We start from the raw sequence: 13,365 nt of genomic DNA, 5'->3' as shown, positions 1-13,365 counted from the left end.
TGGAAACAAGAGGGGTCCGTTGCAGATTCCAATCGATATGATGCACACACCCCGATACCGACAGCGTTATTACGTCGAGTGCTATTAAGACTTCCAATTAGTTCGATGTACCAATACGCGGCTGTGCAGGTTTCATTCAGGAAAATCAGCGGAAAATCGGCCAGTTGTTTGTAATGTTCCCGGGGACACGAGGGGTGAACCTCGGCGCGGTGAAACAACGCGTTTGTATTTTTCATGAATTTAGCCTCGAGTGTTTTCCAATTTTCTCTATGCCAGAAAAAACACACGGGGGCATACGTAATCGGATAAACAAAAAAAAAAGAAAACATCTGTTCGTTGAAATATTTGTTTTCTAAAACGACGATTGGGCTACTTATCAGTAACCAGCTAGATATTCAAAGTTTTATCGATAGATGACTCAGTATCGATGATATTAGGTAGATCAATTGAAAGGGAAGAAAGAATGCGATTATACCTTTCGCTCCCGCGAGAAATCTATACGAAGCTTATCTCATTTATTACCCACCCTGTTTTGCTCTCGTTCGAAGGTTATTTTACAACCCTAGATAGGGGCGAGTAACGTCTTTGTTTTCACCACAACATCCTCCGGCCAGCGACCCCATAGTCGCATGGTAACCGTCCTTCCAACAGCAACGAAACTTAAGGAAAGTTGCGAGATAAGAAAGCATCGTGCTTTCCGATTTTCCGTATCGCCACCTTCTACTTTGCTCTATAGATTCGCACCAGCCAAATTGCGCTATTACTTCCTAAACGACTCCTCTTTTATTGTTCCACGCGCGGATATTCTTTTTAGTTTGAAACTAAAGAAACCTTTCAGAAAAAAAGATTAATTTTTCTTTTTTCATCAATTCGTCGATTTGTTCCACGGATCAAAGGAATTTATTTTCGCTTTCAATTTCACAGCCAACCTGGCCTGTCGTTTCTAAATGGAATTTAGATTCCGGAAAAACGTACATACACCTGAAATAAAAAAGAAAAAAGAGACAGGGAAAAACAAAACAGGGACATTGTAATCGCGTATGCGAGTGGTTGAAAGCACGCGTTGATTTTTCATTTCGAAAATACGGTCGAGTACACAGCAACCACGTCAACCGATGTCCTGGAGGTAAAACGTGAAAGGAATATCGATATTGAACTATTCAACCGAATAAAACACATATCGGCGTTTTTGACAGAAAGTCAGACGAGATTCTATCTTCATGATGGAACAACGACACGATTGAACGTTTAGTTCTTTAAACGAGGAATTATCGAAATCCTTGAATCCCGAATACCTGGATGAATTCCGTGAAATATATACTGTCAGTCAAAGATAATGGATCACTTATCAATAATAAAATATCGTCTCTTTCGAGTCGCCCAGAGAAATCGTATAATCTAATTTTAAGTAAGATACTGTCGCACTTTTAACCGATAGTACATTTTATTCGAGAGTTTAAAAACCATGCTAGGGAGGAAATTGAAATAAACCCGGTGCGAAGTGGAGCAGAGAAAGCTAGAAACAAATAACAAAGCAAAAGTAGTTAGATAGAACGAACAGAGAGAAGGAAGAGGGTGGGGGACTTAAGGTCGTTTTGTTCGAGGAAGGAGATTGGCTTGGAAGAGAGAATACCTAGTTGTTAGCAAGCACGAAGCAGTCCGGGGTAGCTAGATAAGGCGTGGGCATAAACGTCCGCAGATAAGGGTAGTTTGCACCCCCGTTGTGGACAGTTAGCCTTAAATGAGGCTGGGGAGGGGTAGGAGACGTGTTAAGGCTTTTGTTGCCTGGCTCCCATCTTCCCGCTTTTGAAATCAGTTTCGCTGATGTCACTTCCCCGCGATAGGAGATCGAATATTCTCATCCGACATAAGGAGAGATAATTCGTCTTACAAAAATCCCGTTCACCACGAATTTCCAATTCGAAAGGACACCGTCACTGATCCGATAACGAAAGGTTAAGGGACGGACAGGTGAATCGAGAAGCAGGAAAGGGAGAATAATTAAAAGAGAATCTTCGTTTCGCGTCGCGTTCAAAAAAGAGGAAAAGAGGAAAAGAAAAAGGTTGCGGTGGGTCGGTGATTTTTCACGAACGTCGTCCGTACAAAAATCCTGTCTCGCCGTTCTAAATTCCGCTTATCTAATGGGGTTTCGACAGTAATGTGCCGGCGTATTATGTAGAACCATCCTGCCAGGGCCATCCCTTTTACGTGGAAGACCACGAGCAACGGTGCCGTTTAGCGTCAGATAGCGGAAACGTATGAGGGACGGGGTGAAACCACCCCTTATCTTAAGGGTAGCTACTCAATAGCTAGTCGCACCGAAATTTCTCCCGGATTTCTCTGTCGTTCTTTCTCTCCTTTCTATCGTTTTCATTTCTTTTTTTTCCTTTTTTTATTTCTCTGTAAGCACATACAACTCTTGGTTCCTTTCAGGTACGTCTAACGGAACGTTTACGAAACCTATACGTTATTCTTCATTGAAAATCGTTCGATCGAAAGACCGCTTCTCATTCGTACCTGCGAGGCACACGCGCATAATTTAATGTACAAGACACTGGAGGCACTGCAGCCTTGGTTCGAGCCACGGCGTTTAGGGTTACTTATACTTTGGAACGGCAATGTGTGCAATGTACAATCTACCTCGGGGGTAGGTGCTTGCGGTAAATCTAATAACGTTGTAATGCTGTTACCCCCTCAAAGTTGGCCCGTAAGTTTCTACGGAGGCCTGTTGGCTCCGACCACCGTGCCGAGAATTCCTAACGCGCGCGTTGTTCTAGCTGCATACGCTACGTATACGAATACTTCCGGTAGAAAAAAGCGACTCTACCTTGAAAGAAATTCGTTTCCAACAAAAGAATCGTTTTCGAAAAAGACCCACCGCAACCTTTTTCTTTTCCACTTTTCCACTTTTTTGAACGCGACGCGAAACGAAGATTCTCTTTTAATTATTCTCCCTTTCCTGCTTCTCGATTCACCTGTCCGCCCCTTAACGTTTGTTATCGGACCAGTCACGGTGCGCTTTCGAATTGGAAATTCGTGGTGAACGGGATTTTTGTAAGACGAATTATCTCTCCTTATGTCGGATGAGAATATTCGATCTCCTATCGCGGGGAAGTGACATCAGCGAAATTGATTTCAAAAGCGGGAAGATGGGAGCCACGCAACAAAAGCCTTAACACGTCTTCGTTTCGTTTAATTCTCTGAAAATAAGGAAATTGTCACGCGACTCGTCGATTGACGTTCCACGAAGATGGGCAACAGGTAGCTGATAGCAATTTACCGACTTTTCCGGCTAGACGTGGTTGAAATCGAAAGAGAGAACCGCTCGACGCGTTCTTCCGCAAATTTCGCGCAAATCACCCTTCGGTTGCTTCTCCCTTCAGCGACGGTTTGTTGGAGCTCGCGTAGATATATGTCACGAGCCAAGGTAAGCCTCGTAGTCACCCGAGGGTGTTCCGCAAACTATGCTCGCGAAAAGTTCAACACAACTTCATAACATCGGAGCTTCGTGGGAGAATTAGAGGGGGTGAGAAGGGACTCGAAGTGGATGGTCGGAGAAGTGCGGCCCGTCGGGGTCGGGGGGTAAATTTGTTCTAGCGTGAGCTTACATGGGTTACGTTAAGTACATAGGTGTTTGGGGGTAGTTAACTGTATTCGTCAGACCAGAATACCTGCGTTGTGTGTAACTTGGAACGTCCTGTAGCGCGAACAGCAATTCTCCTGTGAATTCGCTAAGTTTCTATTTGGTATTTGCAAAATTGTATTTGTGAATTAAAATTAAGAACCTTAAATTATTCGCGAACTGTTCGTCGATAAATCTCAGCTGCTCGGTGCGGAATATCGTTCGGGTTACATCGTAAGGGTAGAAGGAGAAAAATCGCCATGGTAACCGTAAAAATTCTGGCAACGATTGCGGTACGATGAATTCCCAGTTAAAGCCCGGTTATAACAGGGCTGTGCGGTTTATCGCGAAAAATTCTTCGGTCGCTTAAAATCGCAATACAAAACGACCGTTGACCCGAATCCTATTCTTCTTCCGTATTTTTCTCTCTCGCTCGGTGTTCCTCTCTTCGATTGTCCCCGTCCTCTCTCGTGTAATCCTCCGAACCACTCTTTCTCGCAGTACCGGAGATAAAAATCAGTAATTAGCCAGGACCATTATGGCGGCCGTTTGAAAAATTAGCGGGTCGTGGGGGTAACCGCCCCTCTGGGCATAATCCTGCATCGGTAACGGCGCATACCAACGTGCATCCAACCTGTCTCTGATTTATACGGGTTTGCTATTAATTACACCCACCCCACTAGCTCGTTTTCCACCGCCAACCCTTCTCTAAACGATTATTCACGAGCCTCTGATTTTCTTGCGCTGTAACGCTGCGATTCTTCTTGTCCGCTTCTCGATTCTACTTTTTATATAGAAATTCTTCTCTTTGTTCTGCAACGTTTTGACAGCGATCGAACACTATTCTTAAGAGAGGATATTCTGAAAAGTCAACCGTTATCGAAAAATAAACGGTATATATTCGACGCATGTAAAATTGTTGGAAAAACCACTATAGTTTTACCGTTTGCGATTTTTTTTACGGCTACGTTACCGTTCATTCGGTATTTGTTTCCATCTTTCGGTGTCCACCGGCCGCATTTTGAATTTGTGCGTGCTCGCACGTTTGTGCGGGTGGTGTGTGTTTTTTTTTTTTTTTTGTTTGTGTACGAAAGAATTCGAGTCCAGTGCGCCGAGCCGAAAATTCCATCCGGGTCTCGCATCGGTTGTTGTTTCAACTGACGCTGGCCAGTCTCGACGGGCTGCGGTGCAATTAAATTAAATGCTTCGGATTAATTGTTCGAAAGCAGTTAAATTAGTTGCATTTGTTTTGCCCGATTTTTGCGCAATCTCGGCGCGGAATGCGCGACGCTGTACGCACACATCGCGTGTCCTCGAATCACGCTCGGCTCTGCTATCGCGGATACAGGCTCGAAATACTGGCGTGCTTTTGCGAAAGAGACTCTTAAAAAATTCATTTAACTCGTGCGCGTTTGTATGTTAAATGGATACGTTTTTCGTTTTTCCATTTCACCGAACATAGAACCCGTGATCTCGCTATGCTCCACTCCTCTCGAAAGGATCACGCGTTTTAAGGGTAAAAGAAACAGGAGCACGCGATTTTCATTTAATTCTCGCGACAGCAAAGCAGAAAACAAGAGGCGCAATTCCGACGAAAACATTTGTAATACAAATGTGAATGGCGATAAGTTTTGAAATACATTTAACACTTTGAATGCCATCGGGTGATTATGGAAAATAATATTGTTATTGTACAAATAATGTAAAATAGAAAATTTTAAAGAAAGCTTCAAATAACTATCTCTATTCTTATTAATTAGAGCTTCAAAACGTCTCATTTTTACCGTGGCAGTCAATGTATTAAAGATTCAAGTTGAATTTATCAGACATACAGTAATTAAGTTTGCTTTGAAGACTGCAAATTAACGCGTCGAGAAAAAAAAACGAAAAGAAATTTTTATAAATGTCGAAGAAGCTGATCCTTTGAGAGAAACCGGCATATAGAAGAAGGTGCATGGTCAGCGGGGACGCGGACTCTCGAGTCACATTGCTCGGATGCTGACGATACGTGGAGGACGCGTACGAGCGTCTGGCAAGCTTGCAAGTAAACGTACGGTAGACATGGTTAGACTGGTATCCGGCCGCAAACTCTCAACCTCATTGCAACCATCCACCACCCCGATTCCAACTAGCTTTCGTGCTTCTCCCGTCGTTGAACCCCCCTCTGACACCCTGTGCACTCGCCTCGTTGACCGATACCTGTTCACCAGATATCGCATCGTCGAGACATTCAAGACATAACGGACCGAGGAGAGATATGCATCATTAGGATTGCCGGACAGCCGACACACGCGGCCACTCGACGCGGCGTTCCTGTATCCTTCGATTCTCGATCGGTCGAGATTGTTGGAATGCTGAGGGGTGCTTTCCACCTCCTCCTCCTCCTCCTAAGATGGTCCGCATAACCGATTCCATGCCTCCCACGCGTGCTTTCCTGCGTGTCTGAGTACCCAGCCGCGTTCGAGATTTCATCGAGCTAACTTGCACTTATTAACAAGTTTTCGAATTTTCTTCAATTTCCCTCGGTTAAGGATAATTCTAGGGGGTAAAACTATCCTCCCTTTAATCTTGCAAAAACTCAGATTACATATTTTCTGTGCGCTCGTTTAGACATTCCCACTACTGAAATTGCACGTCTCAGTTTATGTGCATAGATGGCGGAAACAAACGAATAATGTTGTTGAGACACCATAGATGGTCCACTGAAACGGGACAGTTGCGGTGAGGGGGAAGATGGAACTGTGTATGCGAAGCAGAGAAGTGATAGAGGGACAGTGCGAGATACGAGAGAGAGAGAAAGAAGGAGTGAAAGATAGATGGTGATAGGGGTGGGTTGAGGTGAAAGGGGTAGATAGGAGGGATGGTGCGGTGCCAGTGGCGGTGCCACTGACTCGCTCAAACAACGAGGGGTTTGGAAAGCGTAATCGTTCTAGCCCCGCACCTCGACCAACTACCCCTACGTTTCGTACCTATCCTCTCGCACCCCCGTGGTTCTGTACCCGCTCGTGCTCGCTATTTATTGCCCGCACTCGGCCGGTTCACAACATAAATATGTTACACCTATGGCCACACCTATTGCCCACGGCGCGCGAATTCCTCCGCGAGCATCCGACCGATCCGCGAAAAGAATTACGCGGATAAGCGGATAAACGTTGTTTCCCTCTGGTCATTTGTTTTTTTCTCTGGTTTCGGTGGTTTTTCTTCTTTTTTATTTATGCCTTTCTATGATCTTTGGATTTATTGATGATTTCATTTTATTTCCATGTTAAATTACGTAAAATTAGGAACACATAGGTTAATTTCTGTTGAAACACTTTTTCTATGGATGAAGTGTCAGAAGTTAGGTCAACACCACCGTCCCACCCCTGTCTGCTTTTAAAACGGAAACTGTCAACGATCTCTTACCGAGGAGACACAGTTACTGCCACAGGGATCGAGGGTAACGTAAGAGCGAACCTGTTAAGGGCTCGAAGCTAGGGTGGCACGGAGGGTCGAGTTTTGGAAGATAAAAGAAGGACCAACTTGTTGAATATCGACCAAGCTTGCAATCTACCATTCTTACATTCTTGACAACCAACTTTCGAACTTGATTCCGTATGATTGTTTCAACCTCCTACTCTGTCGCAAACAATAAAATTGTTACTTACGTTTTCTTGTGATTCTGTCAAAGTCTCTACACTTTCTTCCTCCAGCTACGTTCTCCGCTCGATTTGCCAATGTTCCAAGTATCACAGAGCACTAGTAGTGTCTCCTTCTGGTTCGCCAGTACGTTTTCGGTGTGCGGAACCAGGTAGCAGAGTAACAGTCGATCGAAATGATATTCAACGATCAAAGTGGATGATTAAGAATTGAAAGAATTTGGAAAGTAACGAAAGGTCTGCGTAGACTAGACTCTTTCCTCGAGGACGAAAGCTTCGATTGGTGAGCGCGACGCGCAAAAGCTCGACAGCTCCGCGGACGCACGTGCAACTCGGCCGCGTGGCACGTGGTGTTTGTCGGAGTGGTTCGGCTCGAAAGCCGCTCGGCAGAGCTTGCAAGCTCTCGAGCTTTCATTGGACGATGGGTGGAAACTGCGCATGATTGCGGGTGTGGCCAGAGCTTAAGGGGCGGAATAAGCACGGGGTGACGATAGGGCATCGCGAAAAGGGGCACGTCTTCGTGGGTGTCCACGTTCCTATGCTATCCCACCCCTAACGTGCTTTTTCCTTAAGCTTCTAACGAGCCTGAGAAACTGGTCTCTCTCCCGGACCAAAGCTTCGAGAACTTGCAAACTGGCTTCCACGATCCGCACCGACACGAAGAACGGGTCACACGGGCTAATTAAGGGGCAAACTAATGACGTCGTGGACTCGCGAGGACACGCTCTTCCAGTTAACGTGCTCCATGCTGATGTTATTCATCGAACTTTTTGCCGGGATACTCTTCGGTGAACTTTTGTCCTCTTTGAAGCTTGCACAAGCTCCGAGAACTCTTGGATATTGATGATCGGTAACCTTATGGTGCACCTACCTGAAAATAAAAAATTAAAAATAAACGTATATAGTATAGTCCCTTTAATTATAATCACCGATCACTACCGCAGTAATTAATTTGTTATAGAACAATATCGTTTCACACATCGCGACATTCGTAGAAAAAAAGAAATCTTATGATATTTGAAAATTCGTCGGACGACATCGATCGACAAAGCGTATTTTTCTTCGGTAGCAACAGGTGAGGGTATATTTGGCATTATCGAGAAAAGAAGCGAAACCGAGGCGTACACGAGCGGGCCGCAAAAGCTGTTTTTCGGAATCGGGACATCGTTAACAAATCAATCGGGGACCGATCAATGTTTGGCGCGGTCGTATGTCCGCGGTAAAGTGAAAGTCTAATCACGGCCGACCGATAAATAAATCGGTTTAGCTAAACATCGAATCAGTTAGGAGGATGGTGTGATTTCTAGCCAAAGAGCACGCGGTCCGTCGTTCCACGAGGATGGGGAATTTCCATCGTGTATTTACATGGTATGCCTGCTGATTGGCTTGCACGGTTAGCATCGTTTTAATGATTTACCCTTGGAGAATCGCATTAGCCCTAGAAGAGCGTAATGTCATTTATTATTGATTTCTCGTTTACGTAATTCCTTTATGAACGATTGCGATTTGCCAAAATTTTCTGACGTTTTTCCCAAGACATCCGAAATAACGAGTTAAATTATTCCGACAAGTAAGTCATTGTGAACGATCTGTAACTGACATAATTTGTATAATTGCGAAGTCACGTTAGATCGAGGATGTGTCTAGACAGCAGATACTCGTTGCAGTGAAAATCAGACGGTGACACGTAAATACGTAATGGTCCGTCGTCTCGGCAGCCAATTATATATAACGCCAATCATTGATTACAATTATGACACGAACGGTGCAAGACTCGATACGGATATAGCTCGCGATTGCTATTTCATAAATTCACAATGACGCACGGCCCGGCCGTGAGTGACGCGTCATATATCGCGGTATAACGCGGCGAACATTTATGTGCACTCGCCGGCACATAATTGCAATTAGAGCGGAATTCATTTACATCGGTCGACGTTCGATTTGTTCAGGTAGAAAGCACGGATTTGCACGGGACCTGGTGTTGTGCACGCGTTCCTCCAGTCTCGATTTATTTCCGTGCTTGTCAATCCTACCACCGTGCTGCGATGTAAACGGGATTAGATTAGCCGGTGGCGCGCGATACGCGACTGTTCGTCGCTTTGCAACAGAAGATAAAATTGAACGATTCACGGCCTCTTCGAGAATAACCCGTTCCGTTCGTAACGCTCTACGTTACACTACATGCAATCGATATCGGATTTCCTAAAAAATACCGTGGAAACGTTTCGTTTGATAGTTAAATATTTACACTGTTTCGTTTTTTTTTCCAATCTGTTTCGATATTTTCCTTCCCTTTATCCCTCTAACACTCCCCTCGCCCGTCTCCTTAAAATCATCCATCCATCCCATTGACCAGAATTTATCGTCGGAATATCGTTTTACGAAAATTACCGTTTGTTTCCGTTGGCCGGTGTGAGCAAATAAATCAATTTCGCTTTTATTATTTTAGAAGAGCCCTCCGGCTCCGATATTCGTTAAACGATAATACAACACGGTAATAACAGGGGGAAAACGGCGTAACTGTTAACCGAATAGAAGATCGGGAAGGGGTGGTGGGAGCGGTGGAAAACAAAACAGAGGTTCGTTCTAAAAATTTCATTTCGATTTTTTTAAATACCTCGCACGCTACCTCCGCGTTCGGGATTAAAAGCTAATTCGAACGATCCGGTTTAATTGAGCGATTAACGGCTAAATAAAGCCCGTTCCTATCTCGCTCTCTTTTGTCCTTCTCTTTTCCCTTCTACCTCTCTCTGTCCGGCCCAGCCCCCACCAGCTTTTAGAACAAATCGTTCGTGATGGTGTCCAGCCCGGTGGAAAATATAATTCAAAGATATTTATGGCTGGATTACCGCTGGAATTGGGTATCTAATATACATGACCGGTTCCACGAGCCGACCGGACTTTAACTGTCCAACAGAGGGTTGAGTTTCGAGCTTTTTCCAGCGATACGAATCGCGTTTGCGCGCCAACGATCCTCGATTACGCGACGATACGATCGGCACCGCGACGCGTCAAGAATGGCCTGTCGTGCGATTCGTTTTGTACACGAACAAATTCTCCAGCCAGCTAGGCTCGCCGGATGGAAAAGGGACAAGAGTTTCCCGGCGATCCTGGAAAAGGATTAGCCGCAATTGATAGCCACGAGCATGGAGGAACGTGCTTGAACCTGGCGTTACGCACCAGAGCACCGACCATCCAACTATCTGTGTTCTGGTCGTTTCAAAAGTTTGCGTGTCGGCCCGTTTAGACTTTAACACGCGTGTATGCGATGTAAACAGGATGAAAAAACACGATAAAAAAGTCAAGCGAATAATTCGATGAATTAATTCGATGAAAACCCTATCGCGATATCCATTTTTATCGAGTGATTTTTATGAGAAAAATTCTAGATGATTTTACCTCTTCACGGTTCTATTATTAGCTGGTTATCGTTTAAAAATTCAAAGTGAATAATAAAAGTTTATCTGAGATGACCTAATTTAAAAAAAAGAACCTTATCGCTCGTTAGAAGGCGATCGTTTCGAGGTCCCTCCTCCGAAGAACGGTCGTAGACCACGCCGAACGCGGAATTAATTAGAAGCAGCTGCCGGTGCAGAGGCTAAACGCGATCGCAAGGGTAATTTTGATCCTGATCCAGAGTTAGGGCCAGACTAGTGTCCACTGTCCGATGTTCTGCAGTGTCCGGTGGTTAGTGCTGGACCAGATGTCGCCACGGGCGTGACGTCACTGGTTAACTACCCTTTCGCAACCAACACCACCACCACCAACCCCGCTACCTTCACCGCACCCGACGGACGCGATATACGGGGATGATTCTGATTAATTACCGATAGTTACACAAGCTGACGCCACGCCGTTGACAACCCTCGTCAACAGCGTGGACCTTTCCACCCTGGTGGACATCGAAAATCGCATAACCAATGAACTGTCTTCGATCGAAAAATTCGTTTTCGCGTAAAAATTTCGATGAAAAGGATCGTGTATAAAAACGAAAAGAAAGAATTGAACGAATTACAAGATTCTCGTATTGTAATTAATAATTTGGTAATTGCGGGGAGATTTTCGTTAAGACGAAACCTATCAAGGAACAAAATTGGCGTGGCAAATCCATTTATCGATTGGCCGAGGTTTAATTCATTCAGAGGACCGATGGGAAGGATTGTTATGCGAGAAGGGATGAAAACGTGCGAGCGCGAGCATCCCCTCGCGAGATGCATCGGGCCACGACCGACCGATCGGATCGCCAATATTTGGCAATTACGAAATATGAGTTTACATTTAATAATTGCGGTAAACACCGGCGGACGCGGCGAGTGGCCACAGGGGGTGGACCCAACGAGATATGGTCGCACGTTCGTTTGCTCGCTCGCTCGCGTTTCGGGTAAATTCCGATTTACCCTCTGTGATAGGCATTATTCGACGCAGCCCGCGACTACGTTTTATTCGCTCCAACACGCCGCGAACCTCTGTTTCCCTTTATCATCGTCCGCCGAGATAAATGCCCGCCGCACCCCCACAACTTTTTGTTCACCCTCCCCCTCTGTGTACCCTCTCGAACACACGTGTGCCACGATCCTACCCACGCATCAACTTTTCACGCTCGCGCCTGCCTTCGACGTGTGCATATTTGCTTTTTCTCTTGTCTCTCTTTCCTCATTCTCGACGTGTTAGTACGAACCATCACGGTTCTATCGCTTCGATTAAACTCACGTATATTCGATATAATCCAAGAGTTTTCCAAATCATAGCAAATAACGCCTTCTTTAAGAGATGCAAATCGGAATTTAGTCAGTCCCTGGAGCGCTTCTTATTAACGCCTTCGAATACTCCCAACTTTTATATCACCCTTGGTTATATTATTAATGCGAATATGATCGATATTAGGAAACATTTCCCGTGGGATATTTTCCAGGACAGGTAGATCGTTACGGTATTCGCGATCTGTCGCGGTTATCGACGAAGACTTTTATTCAAATGTAATATCTCGTTCGTCGACGAAGATTACCTGCTTGGGAAATGTGTCCCACAGGTACGCATCGATTTTCCTTTAGCCGGCAACCGCTTGTTTCGTCCTCTATTTTTTCCTCCGTATTACCATTTACCAAACGAGCGTTAATAAAAAGTTTCATCGATGAATTCGCATGGATGATTTCAGATTCGATCTAATAAGAATTTATCCAACGTATTACGACACAACTATGAACGGTTCTCTTTAGCTGGCCGTCTTGTGCCGTTGATTTGTCAAGAACAGGTAACTTAAGTTCCTCGGTGGTATTCAAATTGTTCTTGTATTACGTAACAGTTTAAATAAGTGTAAAATGCGAGCGAAGGCACGAAAAGGTGCTCGTCGATCCTCGAAGGTTACTGACATATTTACGCTGTTACGTAAATCCACGGGAGAACCTTGTCAGCTTTTATTCTTTTCATTGAAAGCCACCTTTTCCCTCTTTTCTGTCTCATAGACGTTCCTCTGAAGGGTTCGAGCCCGCGCCGCGCATCTATACGCACAAACACACAAACAAGACCTCCTGTATTCGCAGTGCCTCGCTAGGTAGTGTATCCCCGGTTTCTTTCCCCTTCTGTACGGTGTCCTATACAACAGTTCAAAAACTTCTCTCGAGCCACTCTCGACGGCAAGCTGTTCCCACCAAGGATCTCGCGCCTTTTTCCAATTTCTTAAAGAGCCGCGACAATTTATGTGAAGCGTGTTCATAAAGTACTGCGAGCAAACCCCCTCCGCTACACCCCGCAATGTGTCCCGTGTTTCAAGACCGAAGGAAACCTGAAGGAAATCGACCCCTTCGCGATTCTCTCGCAGCCAGACTTCTTAAAACTTCGCTTCTCGTCTTTCTCGATACTTATTAGCTCTCCCTGGCCGATCGGTTTCTCACGTACTCGCGTTCGCACGTTCGCCAGAAACTTTCGTAATATAGGGAACGTGTGCACGCGTCCATTTTCGGGCCGTTCACGAGCGCGACTCCTTTGTTTCCCTAAGGATTCAACGAAGGGACGAGCGCGAAGGACGAACGAGGGTGGAAATTCGCGAGAATCGAAAATGATTGTCCCGAAGATCGATGAAGGTTACTGGGAATTGAATTTAAA

General features: G+C 45.1%; 1 protein-coding gene across 1 annotated transcript in view; it reads right to left on the bottom strand.

Annotated features, from left to right (window-relative positions):
* LOC114875458 (LIM domain only protein 3-like) overlaps positions 1 to 7,664 on the bottom strand; it is a 58,980-nt gene extending 51,316 nt beyond the window's left edge. The window contains exon 1 of the mRNA XM_029185758.2: positions 7,270 to 7,664. The gene's annotated coding sequence lies outside the window, so the exon portion shown is untranslated. The remainder of the gene's footprint in view (positions 1 to 7,269) is intronic.
* Positions 7,665 to 13,365: the final 5,701 nt, after the last annotated feature.

Source organism: Osmia bicornis, chromosome 1 (genome assembly GCF_907164935.1).
Source record: "Osmia bicornis bicornis chromosome 1, iOsmBic2.1, whole genome shotgun sequence".
Lineage (NCBI taxonomy): Eukaryota > Metazoa > Arthropoda > Insecta > Hymenoptera > Megachilidae > Osmia > Osmia bicornis.
This window is presented reverse-complemented; position numbering and strand designations above follow the sequence as displayed.